At 44.9% G+C, this 13,435-nt stretch overlaps 5 non-coding genes across 5 annotated transcripts; 3 read left to right on the top strand and 2 right to left on the bottom strand.

The window, feature by feature from the left end:
• Positions 1–1,172: 1,172 nt before the first annotated feature.
• On the bottom strand, positions 1,173–1,254 carry trnas-gcu (transfer RNA serine (anticodon GCU)). The gene has a single exon. It is a non-coding gene; the product is annotated as a tRNA-Ser (tRNA).
• Positions 1,255–2,878: 1,624 nt separating this feature from the next.
• Positions 2,879–2,951, top strand: trnar-acg (transfer RNA arginine (anticodon ACG)). Its single transcript has one exon. It is a non-coding gene; the product is annotated as a tRNA-Arg (tRNA).
• A 2,691-nt stretch (positions 2,952–5,642) lies between these two features.
• trnar-ccu (transfer RNA arginine (anticodon CCU)) lies at positions 5,643–5,715 on the top strand. Its single transcript has one exon. It is a non-coding gene; the product is annotated as a tRNA-Arg (tRNA).
• Positions 5,716–10,407: 4,692 nt separating this feature from the next.
• Positions 10,408–10,480, top strand: trnar-ucg (transfer RNA arginine (anticodon UCG)). Its single transcript has one exon. It is a non-coding gene; the product is annotated as a tRNA-Arg (tRNA).
• Positions 10,481–12,040: 1,560 nt separating this feature from the next.
• Positions 12,041–12,122, bottom strand: trnas-uga (transfer RNA serine (anticodon UGA)). Its single transcript has one exon. It is a non-coding gene; the product is annotated as a tRNA-Ser (tRNA).
• Between the last annotated feature and the right edge of the window lie 1,313 nt (positions 12,123–13,435).

Genomic DNA, 13,435 nt, shown 5'->3' with positions numbered 1-13,435 from the left:
AGTCTCCCCGTCCGGATGTCAAAATGCAACTTTGGCAGACAGAAAAAACATCAACAAACCACAAATGTGGACAAGGATTTTACAAGCTGCACCACACTGCACTTTCAAAAGCATTTACATTCGTGTTAGACGCAGGAATTGTCTTTGTTTTGCGCGCTTACGAACGCCATAGAAAACGAAACAAAACAAAAGCCCTCAGCTCCTGTACTTGATTATAACGCCGTTACGTGTCGAAGCAGGAATTTACGTCATCTTACCACTGCAACATGGGGAATAGAGGGAAATGAACACACGCTACGAATCGTCTCAATCACTCCCTAGAGTTGTAAGGCACATTGAAGGGTGCACCCCCATCATTAATCGTTGGGCCTCTGTAAAAGGAAAGCTGTTGAGCAGTCTTTGAAACAGCTCGGATGAAACACTTGATTGCTTCCATGTGCATCTGGAGCCCACTTCTTATTTTCACTTCACGCCGCCCAAAGCATTTCTAAAACAGGAGATTCGCGTTTGGGAATGCGCCCTGCCCTACAAATAAAACAGGTCTACGGGTCTGAAACCTGCTCCACGGAAAACAGTTCTGTTGCGCTTTTGATCAAAGGGAGATTCTCTGTTCTTACTTTTTGATTACATAACACCCAAAGGGGCTTCTTTGGAGCTGGATTCCAACCAGCATCCTAAAGTTTCTTGGCGGTATCCTTTACAGTCCTCTGTTCGGTCGACAAGGAACAGAAGGGGGCAGCTTTCCTCACACATACAGTGCAATGTACTGTAGTGTTCCCCTTCATTGAATTCGCAGTTCTGCATCAGACCTCTAACTCGTTTCCTTAGCTTGGATTTAAGCCACGAAGCAGGCTTCTACTGTATAAACGTCTAGAGGAATCACAAACTATTTGAGAGGCCATCATCCCAGGGGGAACTGACAAAGTCTATCCCTAAACACCTAGCGCAGTCTCTCGAGAGACTGTCAAAAATCGCTTTCTCCGTTTGTGCTGCAAGTAAGTGAAAACGCGGTCTCAACCCAGAGCCACTTGGCAGCAGCGGCACGTAAATACTGTTACTACCACTGCTCGATACCAACGTTAGCCTATTATACCATGTTCAGCCACCGCTAGAAAATGTAAGGCTCTAGTACTGGAGCAAACAAAAGGAGAGCCAACGTCAAACGTAGAGAGCGACGAGGATGGGATTCGAACCCATGCGTGCAGAGCACAATGGATTAGCAGTCCATCGCCTTAACCACTCGGCCACCTCGTCGATGAAACTGGGCTGTCCAGACATGGGTTGGCGCGCTCCAGATGATCTTTTTCTTTTTTTTCCCTCGTACTCAAGGGTCCTTTTCCTGTTCCACATGCGATTTCAACATTTTCCTTGGGAGATGTCAAGCCAGCAAGCCACTGCTGTGGTTCAGTGGCCATTGTGGAGTTCAGTGGCCCTGTTGTACACAGAAAGCACATTGAGCTCCTTGGACATGAAAAGTTCCAGATAAAAGCCATTTGTCATCCTTTCTCTTGGTGTCGATGTTGCTATTGTATGTAAAGGTGGCAACTTGCTCAGCGAGCAGGCGGAGCACACACCGAATGCAGATGTGTCTGAGTGGTGTGTCCAAGCGGCTGCAAAAGGACAACACTACCGGGGCGCCGTTGCTTAGTTGGTTAAAGCGCTTGTCTCTTAAACAGGAGATCCTGAGTCCGAATCCCAGTGGTGCCTTCTTTGTTCTGTCTTCTCGAATAGAACTGGTCCTTACAGACAACCGCCTACGGCTAGACTTAATTAAATGCAAGTATTCATTTCCTGTCTTTAACGCGACTTGTTTTTCTTAAAATGGATGGAACTTGCAAAACATGAAATACAAACATTGCTAATCAGCGCTAGCGGCTGGCAAAAAAAAAGAAGTCAGCAATGTTTTTTTTCTTTAACCTTAACCCTGCTAATGGAGAAGAGTTAAACGACCGAGTCTATGCAGCTTAAACGGTGCTCATGTCGGGTTCTTAGCTGAAAGGGTGGTAAATCACGCTCACCCCAGTCCTTAATCTTTTAAAAGGATACAATATTGAACCTAGTCGCCACATCACATACATCCTGTTCAACGATAAAAAAGTGACATCTATCCTCGATCCAGAGTAAATCCCACGATGAGGGCATATTTTTTTCCACTTTACCATGAGTCGGGCTCAGCTGCACAGAGGCAAGAGCAGAGCAATGAGGTCACAGGGACAGGGGAGTCACACGCTGGCGGTTTGAACACGCGGAAGATCACTGAGGGATCCACAGTATATGGACCCTCCGTGCGCCATCAGTCCACACTCCGGACTCTGAATCCTGCCATCCGAGTTAAGATCTCGGCGGAACCTGAGGCACAGTTCCTTCTTAAAACGTAATCTGGTGAGCATTTCTAGAATCGTACTTGTATAGATGCAGCCTTTAATGTGTTGCTGGGTTAAAATTGATGACTTCTTGAACTTCAGTAGGCAACTGCCCTCTTGATTTCGGATTTAATTTCTTTATTACAGGGGCGCTTTTATGAAGACAGAGTCATGTTCAGGTACTTTGCTTGATGGAGGAAGCATATTTCGGACTCTGTGATCTGCTCACCTGGAAAGGTCTGCTGTACTACTACAAGAGAGAAGTAGAGTCTGGAAGAATGGACAATTTTATGATGCTTTGGAAGATAATGTTTTTTTTTTCTTTGAAATCGAAATGAATCAGAATATCAGTGCAAAAGACAAACTCTTGGTTTGGTTTAAAGAGATATGGTTTTAAAACAGACAAAATGTAGAAAACAGGTGTTTCTCACTTTTGGAAAAGAATGGACCGGGGGTAATATTTTACTAGGTGCAGTACTCATCTCACTGGGTTACAGTCCTGCAGTGTCACACCAGGGCCAGTGGCGCAATGGATAACGCGTCTGACTACGGATCAGGAGATTGCAGGTTCGACTCCTGCCTGGCTCGGGTCGTTTTTAAACACATCGGGCTACTCCCTAAGTAGTCTGTGCTACTTACTGCATTGTAATCGTACCCAGTAAGATATTTCCTTCATGTAAATGAACTGCACCTGACAGCTTTAGAAAAACACCTGGGCTCAGTACGGTGCTGAGAGCTTAGCGTTGCTGTTCTAATTAGCACGCACTGCATCGGCTATGAGCCCGAACCTTTCAATTATTCCGATCAGTAAGTCAACACGTAGTCCACATGAACGGTAGAAATATTCTCTTGTCTGTCTCTTGTTTGTATAGAACTGAATGTCCCTGACAATGTACTGTTAGTTTTAATTGAAGAACGGCATTTGTGTTCAAATATACCAGACAAGTTTATGTAACTGCTCATGCGACACTCAGTTGTAATTAGTCAAGAAAAAAAAGTCGAACAACAGCTGCGGGTTTGATTCTGAACGTATGAGATTGCAGCGCCTTTTACTTCCATTGACAAATGATAGAGATTCGAAGAGAGATCCTTCAGACCAGCAAGCAAACCCACGGCTTTTTCGGTTTTCTATCTAGGCAACGTTGGTGTCTGCAATAGCATACATGAAAGCGTGATGCAATTTCTGTGGCTACATTTGTTGCACGTCATGCACAGTAAGAGTGTTTCTAACACCAAATAAAAAGTCAACAATTAGCGATCACGCCTTCTCCTCAGTTAACCCACTGAAACCCTTGCTGTTAACAGTTCTTTACTGCGTGCTTTACCAGCACCTACATATCGTGTCGGTTCTTTCAGCTTTATTCATTAGGTTTTCAAAGGCATAAGTAGAGCACCAGAGGTGCGAACGCAAAATGTGTGGTTATCTGAAGAATTGCTTCCCATGGCGGCGGGTCCAAGTGATTTCGCGTTGTTATAGTACCAGGAAAGGAGAAGCGGCACTTCACTTCTGCCGCGCAGGCACAAGGCGACGTGCGGCAGACGCCGGAGTCGGCAGGTTTCGAACCTGCGCGGGGAAGCCCCAACGCATTTCGAGCCCATCGCCTTAACCACTCGACCACGACAAAAGCGAGCCCACCACCGCCGCATTCCTCCTATAATCTAACACGGACTGCGAGGTGGCTGCGGAAACCTTTTTAAAGTTGCTCTCCGTTAAAAAAAATACCTTTCACAAGATTTGTGCCGGCAGACAGACACGCCTCAGAGGGTTTAAGGCTGGCTTCACGTTCAAATGATAAAGTCCCCCAGTCCGGATGTCAAAATGCAACTTTGGCAGACAGAAAAAACATCAACAAACCAAAAATGTGGACAAGGATTTTACAAGCTGCACCACACTGCACTTTCAAAAGCATTTACATTCGTGTTAGACGCAGGAATTGCCTTTGATTTGCGCGCTTACGAACGCCATGGAAAACGAAACAAAACTAAAGCCCTCAGCTCCTGCACTTGATTATAATCCCGTTACGTGTCGAAGCAGGAATTTACGTCATCTTACCACTGCAACACGGGGAATAGAGATGTAACGCAACGGGGGCTCAGGCGGGCGCCCTTGCCGCATCTGGTCGGCCCCATCCCGACTGGAGGCTCAAACCTGGGACTTCCGCGTCTCTCTGCAGCGACCTAGCCCCGTGAGCTAAAGAGAGATCTCTCCACAGCCCAGTAGCTGTGGTCCTGCTATCACAGGGAAGGGCGGTGACGTCACCCGCTCTTGTACGCCGGCTCTTACACAGTGCCTGTCGGCCGTAAGCGTTACAGAGGGAAATGAGCACAAGCTACGAATTGTCTCTAATCAGTCCCTACAGTTGTAAGACGCCTGGAAGCGTGCACCCCCATCATTAATCTTTGCGCATCTGTGCAAGGTAAACTCTGGAGCAGTCTCTGAAACGGCTCAAAGGAAACACGTGATTGATTCCATGAGCATCTGGGGTTCATTTCTTATTTACATTTAATTCAAGGGAAAGGCTTGGGTCAGTTTCAGACGGCCTCCAACAGCGAGATTCAAGCGCCCCACCTTCAGCCCAATCTGCGCCGCCAGAACGCCAACGGCTCCTCTGGTCTTTGGGGTGCGGTTGTGACCCCTTAACCTAAAGTGTGGGTGGCAGACAAATGGAGACTAACAGGTGATGTCCTAGGACATGACTACATTGTGACACTCGGTGGGGATGGTGACCATTGCTTGGAAAAGAGTGCGAGGCCCCTTTAGAAAAACATTTTGTTAACAGGCATTCTGCCTCAGCCTAAACACCTATAGCTTGCAAAGCGCATGCTATTAGACAGGCACCTCTGCAAGACCTTAAGAGTCTCTTAAACTAGTGATAGTAAGGTGTTCCCAATGGGCGATGTTTGGCTTTCAAATCATCTCTCTGTGGAAGCGCCGAGATGCAGCTGTTTAAGGCTTAGAAGCAGCTGACTGTTTCACTACCTAGCTGATTACTGTCAGTCAGGGAGCTCAGAGGTGAAAAGCCTGTCTGAGAGACAATTCGCCGTCGATCAGTTCAATATGTTCCGTACCAGCTCGGCGCACCTGAGATCATCTTGGTAGCCGTGTAGCTCAGATGAGTGAGAGCGTGTGTGTGTGTACCACCGTGATTGGATGCCGGTCCTTCTCAGGTCACAGTAAACCTTCTGCTGCCTAACTTTCCTAATTTTGGGGATCCCTTTGAAAAAGCAAAGGAAAAAAAAAACTGGCTCTTCATCAGCGTGATCGACCCAACCCAGTGTGCCCCAGTGGCCTAATGGATAAGGCACTGGCCTCCTAAGCCAGGGATTGTGGGTTCGAGTCCCATCTGGGGTGCTACTGTCCCTTTTTGAGCGTACAAATGTCCTTTTGATTTGCAAAGCTGCAACCCCACCTTACTCAGTGAGCGTCTCTGCTTTTCTCTCACATACAGTTGGGAGATGTCTTGCACTGAACGGCCTGCTTCAGATCACGCCACAGCACTTCAATGGGATTGGGGTCAGGACTCTTACTCGGCCATCCCAAAATACGGAATTTCTATTGTTTCAGCCACTCTGTTGTTGATGTACTCCTTTGTTTTTGTCATGCTGCATGACCCAGCGTCTTTCGAGTTTTAGATCACAGGCAGACACCCTGACATTCTGCTGTAGAATTTCCTGATACATCTTGGAATTCATCGGTCCCTCGATGATTGCAAGCCGTACAGCCTCCGCTATGCTTCCCAGGTGGGATGAGGTTTTGGAGTTGGTATGCAGTGTTTTGTTATCTCCAAACATAACGTTGTGCACATTTACCAACATGTTCAACTTTTGTCACTGTCCACAGAACATTGTTCCAGGAGTTGCTGTGGAACATCCATGTGGTCTTTAGCAAACTTGAGAGGGGCAGTGGTGGTTTTTTTGGGGGGGAGAGCAGTGGTTTCCTCCATGGTGACCTCGCATGATCACCACTCCTGTTCAGATTTCTTCTTATGGTGGACTCATAAACACAGACGTAAGACAAAGTCAACCACCTGTTCGCTAGATCCCATCCCCACTCAGCTAGTCAAAGATTCCCTCGAAGGACTGGCAGGACCTATAATTAGTATGATGAATGCATCGCTTGCGTCAGGCGTTGTACCTGATCAATTTAAGGTAGCGGTTGCTAGACCGCTCTTAAGAAGTCAAATTTGGATCAACAAGTTCTTAACAACTACAGGCCTGTCTCAAAGGTCCCATTTCAATCTAAAAGTCTTGGGAGAATAGTTGTTGCCCAACGTCAATCATATCTGGATTCAAATAATATACTTGAGAAATTTTAGTCTGGTTTCTGAAACTGCATTAACAAGAGTCGTAAATGATATTCTCTTAGCTACTGATGCAGGGAATGCAACAGTGCTTGTGCTTTGCTTCTAGATCTTAGAGCTGCCTTTGACACGGTTGACCTCTCTGTTTTGTTACACAGGCTTGAGTTTGAGGTTGGCTTATCTGGAACCGTCCTTCAGTGGTTTACTTCACATTTTACTCATCGTTTTCATTATGTTCAAATATCTAATAATTGTACTGCTTCATCAATGTCACCAGTTCAATTTGGGGTACCAGAAGATCAGTGCTGGGACCAATATTGCTCTCTCTCTCTACATGCTGCTGCTAGGTAGGATAATATGAAAAAATAATATGAACTTTCATTCATATGCTGATGACACTCAAATAAACATTTTGTTTACACCAAACGACAACTCTTCTATTATCAGTTTAGTTAAATGCATTAAGGAAGGAAATACTTGGATGTGTGAAAACTTTTTGTTACTCAACTCTGAGAAAAATGAGGATCTGTTGATCGGAGGCAACAATACTGATAGGACTACTATAACTTCAGCACTTAACTCAGAGGATTTAAACATCTGCCTCAAAGAGACAGCACGTAACCTTGTTGTGAAAGGCGCTATATAGAAATACATTGATTTGAATTGAATTGACAATGTAAAATGTTGTGTGTGTTGTTTGTTAAACAAGACTGTCTTTATTTATCAAAAAATAAAAGGAATTTGCTAGGAATGCAAACGTTAGGTTGCGCTTCTTCATGCTGCATCGTCGGCATGAGTGGAGCTTTTTAAACGTCTGTACTTACTGTGCCCCATAAGAAATCGTTTGTCCCCATTCAAAAGAGATTGTGCGATGTCCTGCAGTGTTCGCAAAGCAAACCTTTGACAGTTTGAAAAGAGGAATTTATTCTGCTTCCTGTGCGTGCAGTAGTTACAAAGTTGAACGTCTTTACACGATCTGCTGCAGTTTTCAGTAGGCGGGCTTTGTCAGAGGGCTTGGAAAAACGCACTGTGTTTCGGCTCGGGAAACATCATGAGAAGTGTCCTGCATGTTTTCTGTGTATAGCTGTCTTTTAACGCATACAGAATTCATTCGAAATCATTGATTTCTCCAATTAACAAGGTTCCCTTAAAGGATGAGTCAAAGTAACGTCTAATCGGATTAGTTTCCTTAGAGCTGGTTCAGAGTTTGCTCAAGAGTTTACCTTTCACAGATGCGCAAAGAAAAATGTTGGGGGTGCACGCTTCAAGGTGCCTTACAGCTGTAGGGAGTGATTCGAGACGATTTGTGGCGTGTGCTCGTTCCCATATACCGTACGCCCCGGGGTGCAGTGCTAAGATGAAGTACAATACCGCTTGGGCACGTAACGGCGTTACACGCAAGTGCGGGACGTGAGGCTTTTCGTTTGTTCATTTTGTTTTGCTCTGCTTTGCTTTGTTTCGTGGTCAAGAGGCGTAAGGTAAGTCGTAATCCAGGGAGAACACTGGTGGCAAACAGTCCGAGGTGAGAGGCGAGGTCCAAAGTCGAAAAGGCAGAAGGGGAGTCCAATATCCAGAATAAACGAGGTAATGGAAAAAACGCCAGGTAGAGCTCTCAAGGAGTAGACTCAATACCAGCGGGAAGCAAGTAAAGATGGTAAAAATAGCACTGCGTACCCCACGGTGGAGTGTGTGCAGGTGGGTTAACTCGTGCGGCGGCGTTTGTTAATAATCACCCTCTGCTGGTGCTGTTTAGATTGCTTAAGAGTTGGTCTTAACTGCCTGGCGGTCATGACAAGCTCCTCTTTAAGCTGTGGTTTAGTTTTGCATTCATGTGTTTCTAGAGCAGTTATTTATGGGGGTGGGTGGGTCCTTCACAGAGGCTCAGGACAAATCCCCTGCATGAAAGTCTACTGTGTGCGTTCAAACAGTCACAGGTCAAGAGCCAGGCAGGAGGACAATGGACAGATGAGCCAACGAACTAAAAATAAAAGAACAGATATGAAAAAGCCACCATTTTTTTCTTTTTGACATTTTCCGACTTTCATGCAAGCCAGGACAAAGTTGCTCGTAGCTACTTGTGGATTCAAATACTCTATCAAGTGCTTTGATGAGTTTTTGCAATTTGATTGTCGTCCTGTCAGCCTGTTTCTGTTTTTTTTTTTTCAATCTAGGGATGGAAAGTATGAGGGAAATGATGGAGCAATCAATAACCGCTCCGGAAAAATGGCAGAAAGAAATGGTCCGTCACTAAGGACATTTGTGAAGCAGAGGAGTGACATCACCACAAAGGCGACTTATTCTGCTGATCGTTTTGGTGAATAATGATTGAGGCGTGTTAAGAGAAAGGTAGCTGCGTCAGCATGCTTAGGCTGCAAAGGATAAAGCAAAGGTTTACTCCATGCTGAAAAGAGAAGAAAAGAAGCACAACGTTTCGACTGTGGAGCCTTCTGCACCATCTTCTTTAGCGATGGTGATGATGTTTACATTGGAAAAACTGAGACACGCATACTGGAGGGGCTTGAACCACCAACTTTTCAGCACCACAGAGTCTGACAGTCTTTTGTGCACCCTACATTTGCAGGTTTATGGTCAAAGAAAACAATCACTTGCGCTTCTTGCAGCCGGCAATCTTTTTCCACTGACAACCAAGAAATGGATTTCATCTTTCACAAGCTGTATGGATTTCTTCAAAAACAAGTTATTCCAGAAAGGAAATGAATTCTTGCATTAAACTGAACCAAGCTGTACATGTTTGTCTGAAATGAGACATTCGGCACAACAAGACACGGAGAGAGGCACCGCTGGTATTCAGACCCAGGATCGCCTGCTTACTAGGCGGGCACTTTAAGCCACTAGGGAACAGCGCCAGCGGAGCACCGCGCTTTTACAGACACTTGGACACATCTGCGTTCGGTGTGCACTTAACCTGCTCTCTGAGCCCGTTGCCTCCGTCCCATTTAATAGCAGAACTGATGCCAAGAGAAATGATGAGAAATGGCATTTATCGGGCACTTTTCATGTCCAAGGAGCTCAATGCCCTTGACACCTCCCCAAGGCGACAGAGCTGTGCATTCTTTAGCGACACCATTTTTTCTTTTGTTTAATTTCTATACTTATTGATAGAATAAAAACGATATGTCATGTACTGTAAGGGAAATGTCTCTTTTCATGGGGAAAGCTAGCACCAGCAAATGTTGTGTTTAGAAGAAGTGATTTAACATGACACGTGACCTAATTTACCGGAGCAAAAGCTCACCCAGCAAGCCCTGCTTTACTTCTACAGGAGAGAAGTACTGTAGAGTCTGCAAGATGTTCAGCTGGGTAGCTACGTCAGCATGCCTCGGCTGCAAAGGAACAAGTACTAGGTTTATTGCATGCTGAAAAGAGAAGAACGGAAACACAGCGTTTCGACTGTGAGGTCTTCTCACACCTGAAGAAGCCTCACACCTGTAAAAGGCTCCATGGTTTTCTTTCTTCTCTTTTCAACATGGAATACACCTATTGTCTGCAAGATGTGACAATTTCATGGTGTTTTGGAAGAAAACCTTTTTTCTTTGAATTCAAAATCAATCGGAATTTCAGCACGACACATCAACACTTTTTCTGTTTTAAGGAGATGATATTTTAAACCTGATAAAAATAGTAGGAAACACAAGTTTCTTGCTGTGAAAATTTAGATGGGGAAGTGTACTACTAGTAGCAGTGTAGAGCTCTCTGTGGTGGAGTGCAAGCGCATATTCTATGGGCCAGTGGCGTAATGGATAACGCGTCTGATTTCGGATCAGAAGATTGTAGGTTCGAGTCCTGCCTGGCTCGTGAGGCTTTTAAACCTCTCAGGTTCCTCGGTAACAGGTTGCCGTCATGTATATGAACTATAGAAAAGCATTTGCTACAACCCGTAAATTAGCACGCAAGTGCGGGCTGGTGAACACAGAACTGTATGGAGATCATCTCCAGCTCCGAGCTCAATTGCAATGAAAAAACATGCAGAACAGAACTGGAGAGCAGCTGAATTTGTGCTCGGTAGGGTGGGGAGGACTCAGCATTGCTATTGTTCTAATTGGCATGAACTGCAGGGGATCTGAATCAGAACATGTCAGTTAGTTCGATCATTGCGTCAATATGTAGGCCACGTTAATACAGAATTATTACTTTGTCTGTCTCGTCTTTGTATATAGCTGAATGTCCCTGACAATTTCATGTTAGTTTTTAAGAACGACATTGGTGCTAATAGATACACATATAGCATATAAGGAACACGTAAAAGTTTAGTCCATGCTGAAAAGATAAGAAAACCGCCACAACGTTTCATCTTGGAATAAATCTTTACTTGTTGTTTTGCAGCCTACCCATTCTGACCTAACTCCTCCCTTGAAATTCCCTAACAGATAAGGGTACGTAACGGCTCATGCGATGCTCAGTTGCAATTTGTCCCAAAACAAACAAGAACAGCAGCTGAGGGTTTGAGTTTGAACATGCACTGTATTAAAGCAGCTTTTATTTCCATTGATAAATGCTAGATATTCCTACAGAGATTCTCCAGGTGAGTAAGCGATTCCTGTTTCTGTTTCTATTTCTGTTTCATATATATATATACAGTATATATATATATGTTACATGTGTCTCTGCAATAGTACAAATGTGTTATACACTATCAGGGGCTGCTTTTTTGTGCACCTCATCTACAACAAGGGTTTTTTTTTCATTTATGTTTGTGGACCTTCACCATTTGAGGAAGTGAGTTAGATAAGAAAGTTACAGGTATGGTGAGCAATGACTGACAAAGGCACGTACTGCGTATTCCTTACAGAAGTGTAAGCAATTTGTTCTAAAAAACACCGGCTAAAGTCCAACATCGTTAGCAATCTTATTACTTAAACAGAATTAACATCAATAAACTGTAAGGTGCTGGTACATGCGAGTAGATTTGATCTTCTATTAAACAAAAATGCAATTACAGCTCTAAAAAGGTCAACCTAGACTTCTGGAACAGATCTGTTCAGGTCATCGCTGTTCCTCTGACCTTGTGAGTCTTTGGAATTTTAAAAGTGTATTTTGCTTGCCTTTCATGTGGTCTGTGTACAAGTCACTGTGGCGTATGCGGTCCTACACAGCCTTGCTATAGACGTGACGAGCCTCCGCTATGTTGCAATGGAGAACAGGTTCAGTACGGAGCTGCCGAGAAAATTCAGCTGGAAAGCTCGTTGCAGAAAAGCATCGGTATCTGTGTACAGCGGCAAAGCGTCCATCGTGGGTGCTGAAGAATCGATTTCACAGGCTGCGGGTCCAGGCGATTTAGAGTGTTAAAGGTCCCAGCGAAAACGAAACGGCGCTGGTCCTTTTACACGCACGCACGCAACCAAATGCAAAGGACGCCGTAGTCGGCAGGATTTGAACCTGCGCAGGGAGACCCCAACGGATTTCAAGTCCGTCACCTTAACCACTTGGCCACGACTACAGCGAGCGCCGCGGCCGCTGCCTTCTTGCTACAATCGAACAGGGAGTGCGAGGCGGCGGCGGCAGCGGAGGCAACTTTTTTCAAGTTCGCTCTCCGTTTAAGAAACCTTTTACGCCATACGTGCAAGCACACACACACACACCTTAGAGGACTTAAGGGTGGCTTCAAGTTGGAATGATAAAGTCTCCCCGTTCGGACATGAAAACAGAACGTTCTTAGACAGAAAGCAATCAACAACGGAGACATGTGGACGACGATTTTAGTCACTGCACTTTGAATAGCATTTTTGCTCCAGTTACAGGAGATGCACCAATGGCCCTTGACCTACGCTCTTACCAATGCCTTGAACATTCAAACAAAACAGCCCTCAAGTCCTGCGGTTTAATATAACGCTGTTACGTGTCGAGGCAGTATTTGACTCTGTCCTACCGTTGAGACACGGGGCGTATATGGAAACGAACACATGCTACGGATCGTCTCTAATCGGTCCCTACAGTTGGAAGGCTCCTTGAAGCGTGCACCCCCATCATTCATCTTTGCGCATCTGTGAAAGGTAGACTCTTGAGCAATGTTTGAGCCAGCTCTAAGGCAACTAGTGCTATTGGACAGAGACCTCTGGAAGATCCTAAGAGTCTCTTAACACCACTTCCAGCAGCAAGCTTAATTGTTCGCTGGAGGTCTCCCACCCAGGTACTGACCAGGCAAAGAATCACCACTACATTGAATGAGGAAGTTAATCCTGAAATCCAATTACATATCTCAAGGTAAGACAAATCCATAAGAACATGTCTTAGTATTACTTTGTTTACATTAGTATGGCACTGAGTTGGAGCTCCTCTTTAAGCTGTGGTTTAGTTTTGCATTCATGTGTTTCTAGAGCAGTTATTTATGGGGGTGGGTGGGTCCTTCACAGAGGCTCAGGACAAATCCCCCGCCTGAAAGTCTAATGTGTGCGTTCAGACAGTCACAGGTCAAGAGCCAGGCAGGAGGACAATGGACAGAAGAGCCAACGAACTAAAAATGAAAGAACAAATATGAAAAAGCCACCATCTTTTTCTTTTTGACATTTTCCGACTTTCATGCAAGCCAGGACAAAGTTGCTCGTAGCTACTTGTGGATTCAAATACTCTATCAAGTGCTTTGATGAGTTTTTGCAATTTGATTGTCGTCCTGTCAGCCTGTTTCTGTTTTTTTTTTTTCAATCTAGGGATGGAAAGTATGAGGGAAATGATGGAGCAATCAATAACCGCTCCGGAAAAATGGCAGAAAGAAATGGTCCGTCACTAAGGACATTTGTGAAGCAGAGGAGTGAC

Source organism: Lepisosteus oculatus, unplaced genomic scaffold (assembly GCF_040954835.1).
Source record: "Lepisosteus oculatus isolate fLepOcu1 unplaced genomic scaffold, fLepOcu1.hap2 HAP2_SCAFFOLD_93, whole genome shotgun sequence".
NCBI lineage: Eukaryota > Metazoa > Chordata > Actinopteri > Semionotiformes > Lepisosteidae > Lepisosteus > Lepisosteus oculatus.
Note: the sequence above shows the minus strand (reverse complement) of the source record. Positions and strands in the feature narration are given on the sequence as shown.